This window comes from Xenopus laevis, chromosome 9_10S (genome assembly GCF_017654675.1).
Source record: "Xenopus laevis strain J_2021 chromosome 9_10S, Xenopus_laevis_v10.1, whole genome shotgun sequence".
Classification (NCBI taxonomy): domain Eukaryota; kingdom Metazoa; phylum Chordata; class Amphibia; order Anura; family Pipidae; genus Xenopus; species Xenopus laevis.
The window spans coordinates 9414797-9425644 of record NC_054388.1 but is presented as its reverse complement, the minus strand read 5'-3'; positions in this window follow the sequence as shown (position 1 = coordinate 9425644).

The window sequence follows — 10848 nt, the reverse complement described above, 5'->3', positions numbered from 1 at the left end:
ATATTGTCCTTTTGGTACCATCTTGCCATAGAGTTACCATCTTGTCCTTTTGGTGCTATCTTGCCTTTAGAGTTGTCCTATTGGTACCATCTTGATTTAGAGTCACATCTTGCCTTACAGTCACCATTTAGAGTTGTCCTCGTGGTAACTTCTTGCCTTAGAGTCACCATTTTGTCCTTTTGGTACCATCTTGCGGTACAGTCACTTTTTTTGTATTGGTGCCATCTTGCCTTCCCATAACCATCTTGTCTCATAGTCAACATCTTGCATTAATTTTGCCATATAGCCTATAGTGTTTCTCTTTTGAAGCATGGCTATATAAGATTCAAACCTTTAATTACCATTTACCCCTTTTTATGGGAAACAAAATTTATTTTCCACTTTGCCTATAGATACCTGTAGAATTGAAGCAGAGATTTTATCTCAGGTATTCATGGTATTATCAGTTAGATCCCATAATTGGAGATTTCGTCACATTCCAGGCTGAATGGTGGGACTCTGTATTTGAAGATTATCTAGGCTGGAGAAGATGAAGATCTCCTGGTAGTTTATCAATTTCCGTCCAAATCAGCAAGCTCAGATGATACAGTGAGTCAACATCCCTTTCAATCTGCCCCCAGGTGTAGTTAGAACGCTAAGAACATTCTAATATGGACTGCTAAGACATCTTAGGGGCCCTATGCCCAAATACATTGATGGAGAAGAAATTGAAGGTCCTTGTCCAAGGGACACTTCTACTGGGATTGGTGTAGGAGTATTGGCATTAGTTAGCAAGCTGAGAGGCTGCTTGAAAAGTTGCAGAAAATAGGTCCATCTGTAACAAACTAAAAGTTAAAGGTGAAATTCCCCTTTCGGGAAATCCCCACCTAAACAGTTATGTACCTTCTGCATTGCACTGGTGGTGCTTAGTGGTATGTAGGGGTTGGCACCTTTCACGCTAATTTTTACCAGATGGGCGGGGGAGAAAGGGATCGGACCATGGTGTCACAAGGGGCATATGATGTCAAAGGGGGCGGGGCTATGCTGTGTTAGGGACCTAAAAGGTGGGGATTGGGGAAGGAAAAGGGTAAATTCTAGGCAGGCCGAGGGTTTAGGTGTACAGGCCAGGAGCTACATTAAAGGGCATTACAGATTTTTGGCAACTACATTGCTAGTAAATTTGTAATACCAGCCCGGGCAGGTGTTTTATTGGCTAGGCCAGTAAAATATCAGCCAGGTGGTAACCATAGCGGTATTCCAGGGAAAACTGTATGCTTAGTGGTGTTTACACAGAGGCTGCCTAGTTCCCTACCCAGCTTGAAGGCGGTTCCATGTACCTATCACTGTAAAGCCATTGCTTACTCATGTCCCTTGTCCTCCTTCCTAACCACAGATTTTGTTCTGGCAAGGAAAATACCCAATAAAAGAGACTCCATAAAAGTTCTTGGATTGTGTTGGGCACTTCCAGGAATGAAGTCGTCCAGCCTTTAGCCGGTTACGTGTGTAACACGTTGGCTGCCGTTCCCCAAGCTGTGACTAACACATCATCAGGTTGGGTACTGAGCATCGGGCGTAGTCGCTGGTCCCCCAAGCGAGTGGCATCTAATGTATTTTCCACTCTCTCTGTGCCATTTGTGAATAAATGAATTAGAGAAAGAAAGAACTGGCCTATGGAGCGTGCGTCTGCCAGGGCTGCCTGGAATCATGACATCATAATATTCCTTAATTCTCTTTTTTTTCTCTCTTTCAACAAAGACTTTCTTTATTTGACAGCAGATTCTGACAGCCTACCTGTTGCTGCATAACTCTCCTTAGTGAAGGCATTCATTAACTGCTGATGTCACCGACCATAAAGCCCCAAAGTATGTCAATAGCAGCCCTTTAGTGAGAGCACTGCCTGTAACGGCCTGTCTAGATTAAGGTGCACAGCACTCTGGAAACATTTCAGGCAGGTGTTTAGACCTCACCCTGTAGGCTGGGCTAATCATTCACTAAGTCGTGCTCCGGGCTACCATTTATGAACACTTGCCTTGTTCTCTATCAGAGATATCGGATGCTTTAGCGCTTCAAAGAGTCGTTTACAGATTATCTGGGCGGGCGATTGGTTGTTTGGTCAGCACTCGCAGGGTCGGCTATCCGCTGATAAGTTTAATGAGCATTAACGTTGCAACCACACCCCTCTAAAATGGACTTACTGATCCCCTACTTTAACCAGGGGGGGTACTTGTGAAAAATAAGAGCTGGAGGCATGTGTTCTGACAGAGCTTTCACTTCGTATGTGCATTATCTGATCAGCCAACGTTGAAATGTAAAAGCCACATGCTGCATGGCTAATTAGCAAATAATGTAACTATGTAGTGGGCATCTAAATGTATTGTTGGAAGGGTTACTGCCTGCTCTGCTCTGCATTTCTCCTACAGAAATAGGGTTTGGTTACACTAGATAGGTGCCTAATATATAAGGACATAAACAAGAGGAAAGTGTTGGAAGGGTTACTGTCTGCTCTGCTCTCATTTCCCTACAGAAATAGGGATTGGTAGCACTAGATAGGTGCCTAATATATAAGGACATAGACAAGATGAAAGTGTTGGAAGTGTTACTGTCTGCTCTGCTCTAAATTCCCTACAGAAATAGGGATTGGTAGCACTAGATAGGTGCCTAATATATAAGGACAGAGACAAGAGGAAAGTGTTGGAAGAGTTACTACCTGCTCTGCTGTCATTTCCTCTCCAGGGATTGGTAAACACCCAAGAGCCTGTGCCTAGGCCTGAAGCTGTTAGATGGATAGTCCTTGGGTGCCTGTATAATTGAATACATTTTTCAAAGAAAGATAAGCTCCCATGCTGCCATGGGAGACTGCCTGCTAAAATTCAATAGCAGAGCTGGGTGAGGAGTATAGGGTCCATTGCAGTACAAAATCAGACTGGATGTTTTGCAGAAGTGACATCACATACACCTGTGAGCATGACACAGGGTCGGACTGGGGGGCCAGGGGCCCACCGGGACTACTGTCCAGGGCCCCCTGACCCCCCCACCCCCCTACTGTGATGCGCACTGCGCGCCTGCGTGACGGCGCGGCTCGACGCTCCTGCTTGAAAGGCGCCGCTCAGGGATCTGTATGAATGCCGCTGCGCGCATGCGCAGATGGAGCGGCGCTTATAGAAATCTTTTTTTTTTTTCAAACAAACTTGTCGGGAGAGGGGTCTGGCCCGGCGGGGGCCCATTAAGGGTCGGGGCCCACCGGGTTTTTTCCCGGTTTCCCGCCGGGCCAGTCCGACACTGGCATGACATCATTCCATACGTTGGGGGTGCTGTTCGGTCTGGTGCCTAGGGTGGCACCAGACCTAAATACAGCCCTTTTAGCACTAGATATGTGCTTAATATATAGGGATAGAGATATGGGGAAAGTGTTGAAAGGTTTACTGGCTCATTTTCCAACCTTTAATCAGGGTCCTCTTAGGGTCAGGGCACACGCTCAGATTCGGGGAGATTAGTCATCCGGCGACAAAACTTTTCTTCTTCGGATGAGACTAATCTTCCTGAACAGCCTCCCTCCGGCTAGAATTTAAATCGCCGGCGGGACGGCACACGGAGTGCTTTTGTTGTCCAAAGTTGCCTCTTGAGGAAACTTCCGCCGACTTCGGAAAACAAAGTGCTCCGAGTGCCATCCCGTCTGCGATTTACATTCTAGCCGGCTGGAGGCAGTCGCCCCGAAGAAGAAAAGATTTGTCACCGGGCGAATAATCTCCCTGAATCTGAGCGTGTGCCCTGACCCTAAGCTTCAAAAGGTTATAGATATAAGAATTGGGACATTGATGTATCAGTCATTCATACAGCCCAGTTGCCCAAACCCTCAGTCTCCTTCAGTGAAGTCCTTCAGGGTCCCATCAATTGAACTAAGGTGGGACCACCAGACGCTGAGTCAAAGCAGGTACTACACCTGTGGGGAGGGGAACCTGCACTGCATGGGGTCTTCAAAAACCTGACTTTAGAGATGTAGGATTTATTTTCTTGGTATATAGCATCATCAGCATCCTTTATTTCTATCACTGCATCGAGTTACGCAATAATGAATGGGCCCAGTTGAGTAACTGTGGCTCTAAGTTGAGCATATACTGACTCACTGAGCCTTGATGTGCAGATAGAGTTGCCACCTTTTCTGGAAATAAATACCGGCCTTCCTATATAGTTATTTTTTTCCCTATTAATAACATTGGGATCAACTATCATTTTTATCGGCCAAGCTGGTAAAATACCGGCCAGGTGGCAACCTATGTGCAGCACCTGCTAAGCAGAAGACAACTGGCTGGTGCGGCAACTGGAGACGGGGAGGGAGGGGGGTTTAGATCTCAATTCAAAGCCTCTGTTCATTAGTCAGAACTGACTGAGATTTAGTGGAATGTTCACCTGCTTCCCGCTGACTAAAATATGCACCTCTGTTCAGGTTTGGGGTGGTTCTTTATTTGGTTTGGAAGCGAGTTGCAACCTGTGCCATCCCGACAGAGCAGAGGCATGCGGCAAGCTTTATTATACTGGAAATTCTCTGCCCTCCGGGCACTGGGAAGGCACAATGGATGAGAAGGAATGCCGATCCCTAAGAGCAGGCAGCAAGCCAGTCGTGTGCTTGAAGCTGTTGCCTTGCAATGGTGTGTGGGAAGGTTCTTGGCCCCAGGCGACTTTCTTCTACACCTGCTTATTGAGCTCCATTCTAAGCCCTGTCCTTACCTGTCTATTGTGCAAGCTGTTTGCTGTTTTGATTGCTCTGTCTTGTGTTCTTATTCTGCAGAACAATGAGGACATTGATAGCCATCTTTCTGTGAGGTGCCCCATTGTTACTGCACCACTTTGATTAACTGTGTCTTTGTGGTGGCTGAGAAGGTGCTTTAACCCTTTCAGTCATTCCATGGCCTTTCTCACCTTGATGAACAGGTATAGGCAGCCGACTCGGCCCCTCCAGAGTTCATAGCTTATTGGCCCATGTATGAGATATTCTTAAATGATTCTGTCACGATTTGTACGGTATCATTTTTATTGCTAAATGATATTGTTTATACTGCAAATAATTCACTACAATATAAAATGTCATTCCTGAACCAACAAGTGTATTTTTTTAGTTGTAATATTGGTGTGTAGGTGCATCTCAGGTCATTTTGCCTGGTCATGTGCTTTCAGAAAGAGCCAGCACTTTAGAATGCTTTCTGACAGGCTGCTACTCACATTCGGCTACTCAATGTAACTGAATGTGTCTCAGTGGGACCTGGATTTTACTATTGAGTGCTGTTCTTGGATCTACCAGGCAGCTGTTATCTTGTGTTAGGGAGCTGCTATCTGGTTACCTTCCCATTGTTCTGTTATTAGGCTGCTGGGGGGGGAGGGAAGGGTGATATCACTCCAAGTTGCAGTAGAGCAGTAAAGAGTGACCAAAGTTAATCAGAGCACAAGTCACATGACTGGGGGCAGCTGGGAAACTGACAATATGTATATCCAAAATTAAATATATGTTTGTGAAGATTCTCATTCATCCAGGTCATGGTATATCTATAGAAATAAGTCAAATCAACTGGACTTGCTGTGCAGCACTATAAACTGATATGTTTAAAAAAAAAAAAAAAACTATTTGTCCGGTTGCAAAGTCTAGTCATCTGAAACCAAATGGGTCTCCATAAGCAGGGTCAGACTGGGCTGGCAGGACCTCAGGGGTAAACTTATGGGTCAGGCCGACCAAGATCTGCTCCCTGCCTCAGACCTACATTCTTGCCTCCTGACTTCCCGACTGGCCCTGATAACAGCTGCAAGGCTGTTCAGAGGGCTGTTTGTGAGGGTGCCGGAGGGGAATTGTGGCAGGAGCCTGGGTGAGGGTTGTGGTGGCCCCTGATGTGGAAGCCAAGTAGACCCCCAGTTTGATGTTGTCCATCAGCCCCCTGGGATAACAATTCTATCTGCCTCATTTGGGCCACCACATCAATGGCTTGCCACTTTAATGGAAGCAAGAGGGAGCTTTGAATAATGGTCAGTCCCAATTGCCTGTATAGAGATGTCCTAGTCCACCTTTTACACACATTGGACAAACTGGACAAGCCCCAGCATCGCAACCCTTTTCTCCTTGCAATGGACTATAACAATATAGGAGGGCTATGGGAAATAGCCAGCTTGAAGGAGGCTGCTGCACCTGCTGAAGGTTTAAATTGTGACCTGCTCCCTGGTACTGTTTGCAGAGCGTGCCTAAGTTTGCTCAGCTTTGTAGAGTGCTCCGGTGGGTGGGTGTGCCCTCCATCCAGCCACAGCACGTTCCATGGATACATTAAGGTGTATTTCCCACCCCCGTCCTTTTGTACGTTGGAAAATTCCTCGGAGGCCCGAGAGTAATATACTGTTTTATAAAAGCATTAGAGGGTAAGATCCAAATTAGAACCCTTGTCTCTCCTGAGTGGCTGCTTCTGTCTCTGCCTTTGGCACATGTGACCTCATACATGTCGGGAGTTATGTCATCATGAGCTCACACTTAAAGCACAAGTGATGTTCCTGGCACTTACATTATAATAAATTGTTAATTAGCCATTCTATATATTGGCTTCAATACTAGTTGTGTAACCTTCGGGAACCTCTGCATGTAATTGTCCTTATGGCTTATCTGAACTTAGTCAGGAAATGTGACTTATCTGAACTTAGGCAACCAGCGCCCCTGGAACTATTCCTTCTCTCTGCCAATATCTGGTGCATCACAAAAAGCCCGGAGACAGGTTCTTTTGGATTGTTATCATTGAGTTAAAAAAGCACAGAAGATAAAAATGGTATCAGGTGAATTCCTACACATTAGCTTGGAACCCTCTTTTGTTTTTTTATCAAACTGTGAGAAAGCCCCTTAGGCTAAAGTCTGCCGATCCTTTCCTGCAGCGTTTCCCATATTTAAATATTTTTCCTTTGTTTTTATGCAGGACTCCTGCTTACCATGGATATCAGATCTGTTATACAGATAGCTACAATCTCAGCCATAAAGTAGGACAGGACTGCTGCTTACAATGGAGATCAACATACCTCCCAACTGTCCCGTTTTCAGAGAGAGAGAGAGTCCCTCTTTTGACAGCTCAATCCGCTTTCCCTCGTTTGTACTGGAAATTCACGATTTTCTCCGCACTGAACAGCCAGAAAAAGAAACAATGTTTCTAACTTAATTGGCTTTTGGCAGACAGCCAAGAACAGCCACAGCTGCAGATAAGATACTTTTGTAACAATTTTGAGATAAGCAAATAAGTAATTGTAACAATGTAAAATAAACAGGTCCCAGCTTAAAGGGCAATTCACCTTCATTAGCAAAATTGTAATAAATGAAAAAAACACAGAAATATGTTCAAACTTTCATAACCTGCCAAATGTTGTAAAATGAAGATGGTAATTAGGGGGCTTGGTCACAAAAATGGGCGTGGTCAAAACATTTTCACCTCGCTTTTTATTTCCAAAATGTTGGGAGATATGGATCTGTGCAGCCACTGGGACAGAATGCTCTGTTATACAGATAGCTAGAATCTCAGCCGTAAAGCAGGACAGGACTGCTGCTTACGATGGGGATCAGATAGAACCTGTGCAGCCACTGGGACAGAATGCTCTGTTATACAGATAGCTAGAATCTCTACCATAAAGCAGGACAGGACTGCTGCTTACAATGGGGATTAGATAGGATCTGTGCAGCCACTGGGACAGAATGCTCTGTTATACAGATAGCTAGAATCTCAGCCATAAAGCAGGACGAGTGGCTCCAGGAGTGCTTGCCGTTTTTCTGCACAGAATGCTCTGTTATACAGATAGCTAGAATCTCAGCTGCCATAAAGCAGGACAGGACTGCTGCTTACAATGGGGATCAGATAGGATCTGTGCAGCCACTGGGACAGAATGCTCTGTTATACAGATAGCTAGAATCTCAGCTGCCATAAAGCAGGACAGGACTGCTGCTAACGATGGGGATCAGATAGGATCTGTGCAGCCACTGGAACAGAATGCTCTGTTATACAGATAGCTAGAATCTCAGCCATAAAGCAGGACAGGACTGCTGCTAACGATGGGGATCAGATAGGATCTGTGCAGTCACTGGGACAGAATGCTCTGTTATACAGATAGCTAGAATCTCAGCCATAAAGCAGGACAGGACTGCTGCTAACGATGGGGATCAGATAGGATCTGTGCAGCCACTGGAACAGAATGTTCTGTTATACAGTCTTTTCTTTCTGCGTGTGGTAGTGAGAGCTGCCAACCCAGGGGGCACCTGTTATGGGATAAATGACATCAGCCCAATCAGAACCTCTTGAGCCATATTTTTCATGAAAGCAACTGGCCCTTGACTTGTCAAACAGAACAGCTCGGGGCACTTAGTGATTAAAGGGGCCAAACCACACGCCCTTCTTTAAACATAGGATCTAAGACATATTTGTCCTGCAGTGACCTCTTTTTTTTTGTTCTTGAAGAAATAGCCACATTTAACCATAATCTGCTTTAATTGCATGTAACCCAGTCCAGTGATGTTATGCCCCCCCCCCTCACAAAGGCTTATGGTACTTTTAGTTCTTTCATCAATGCTGCCGAGTATCTGTGATGAAAAGAAAGACTTTGGCCAAGATTTGTGATTGGCCACAATGGGAGGGGGCCCTTCAGATTGTAGCAACGGTGGTCTCAAGTGACCCCTTTACAACGCTGTCTGGGCACACAATTAGCTATACAGCTATGGGATCCATTATCCGGAAAATCTGTTATCCATAAAGCTCAGAATTCTCCCATAGACTTCATTTTATCCCATTAATCCAATTTTTAAAAAAATTATTTACTTTTTCTCTGTAATAATAAAACAGTAGTTTGTATTTGATCCAAACTAAAATATTATTGATCCTTACTGGAGACAAAACCAGCCTTTTGGGTTTATTTAATGTTTAAATGATTTTCTAGTAGACTTAGGGTAAGGGCACACGGGAGATTCGGGGAGATTTAGTCGCCTGGCGACTAATTGCCTCTTCTTCTGGGCGACAATCTCCCAGCTATAATGAAAAAATCGCCAGCGCAATGGCACTCGCAGCTATTCGATTTCCCGAAGTTGCCTCACAAGGAAACTTCAGCGACTTCGGAAATTGAAGCACCGCCACCCCGTATCTCCCTTACCCTTAAGGTATGAAGATCCAAATTATGGAATAATCCATTATCCAAAAACCCCCAGGTCCCGAGCATTCTGGATGACAGGTCCATACCTGAACCCTCATGTCTAAGGGCAGAGACACATGCTCAGATAAATCGCCTCTTCATCTGGGCAACTAATCTCCCCTAACTGCCTCTCGCCAGCTAGAAACTTCATTTTCCGAAGTCCCCTGAAGTTGCCTCACGAGGAAACTTCGGGCGACTTCGGAAAAAGAAGCGCCCTGATTGCCATCCCGCCAGCGATTTACATTCTAGCCGGCGGGAGGCAGTTTAGTCGCCCCGAAGAAGAGACGATTTATCGCCGGGCGATAATCTCCCTGAATCTTCTCGTCTGCCCTTACCCTAAGGGAAACAATAGGGCAGCTCCCTCTTTATTTGTAAATATTCCGAGATGTTCTTTGTAGATATTGTTACACTTCAGTGCCAATTTTATGGAGAGTAAATGAGAGATAATTGCAGATTGAGAGAAAGTCTACATGGGAATAAAAAAAAAAAAGCAAAGGGAGAGATAAAATGAACAGAGAAGGCTGCCTGGCCCTTTATCTCACTGATAATGAGACATTCTTGAAATGCCAAACAACGTTGGAACCTGTTAATCAATTAAAGCTGAATTAAAGTGTTAGGTTACAAAGGTCCATTTTTTTAAATGAGTTTCATCCAAGTGATAATTTTAGGGTGCCTTAAATAATCCCCAATAATCCCCGGCAGATCCCTGCACTCTCTTTAACAACACACGGGCCGGCCTCCCATTGTACCGTTTGTATCTCTGCAATACGGGATCCAAGGTTTGTGTCACCAGAGTCATTAATGAAATTGTTATTGTGTAGCACAGAACTTGTGTGGTCTGATCTCTGTGCCGGGAGTTGTTTTTGGAACGGGTCTCCGGTTCTCATGGTGTTTCAGGATATTCTCCAAGGAGCCGCCATTAATCAGAGGGATATTCTGACAGATACACCTGTGCACTTTAATTTGATATCCCCCTATGCGAGGTATTCAGGTCTTTCATTTAACCCTTTGTGTGTAAGGACTTGTATATTTGGGTGTTTTAATATACATTCCTGTGCGGTGACTTTTTAGGCTTTCCATTTTGTTTGTATTTATGTGACCAAATGCAGGTGAGACCCAATATACAGTCGCTGCCTCACCCTGTACCTCCTGGGTCTACTTTCTCTGTATTTACATCAGTGTTCCCTAGTGTAGGACTGGGGTGTCCAGGGCCCATTAGTACCACCACATTTATGGGTCCTTTCCCTGTAGCAAACGCTGCCCCACCACGTATCTCTTACCTCCTCCTGAAAACTTGTGCCCCCCACAAAATGATTAAGTGGTCAGTAAGGTTGCCACCTGGTTGGTATTTTACCGGCCTGACCGATAAAAATGATGGATGATCCCAATGTTATTAATAGGGAAAAAAGATAAATATATAGGAAACCCGGTATTTTTTTCCAGAAAATGTGGCAACCCTAGTGGTCAGGTCCTGGGCAGGTAACAGTTGTGGGTTGGTGGGCCTATGGGGGAGAGGTCCACCAGGTTTTCTCTCTGTCCAGCCCAGTCTGATCCCTACCACCCAACAATACCTTAGGTAAAAAATAAAAAGTATACACAAGTATTTAGTTGGCCCTACATTGTCCAGCACCCAAGTTAACCTTTGTAGACCAAGCAGCTTTTTATGTATGGGGCTTTCTTAATGGTCTG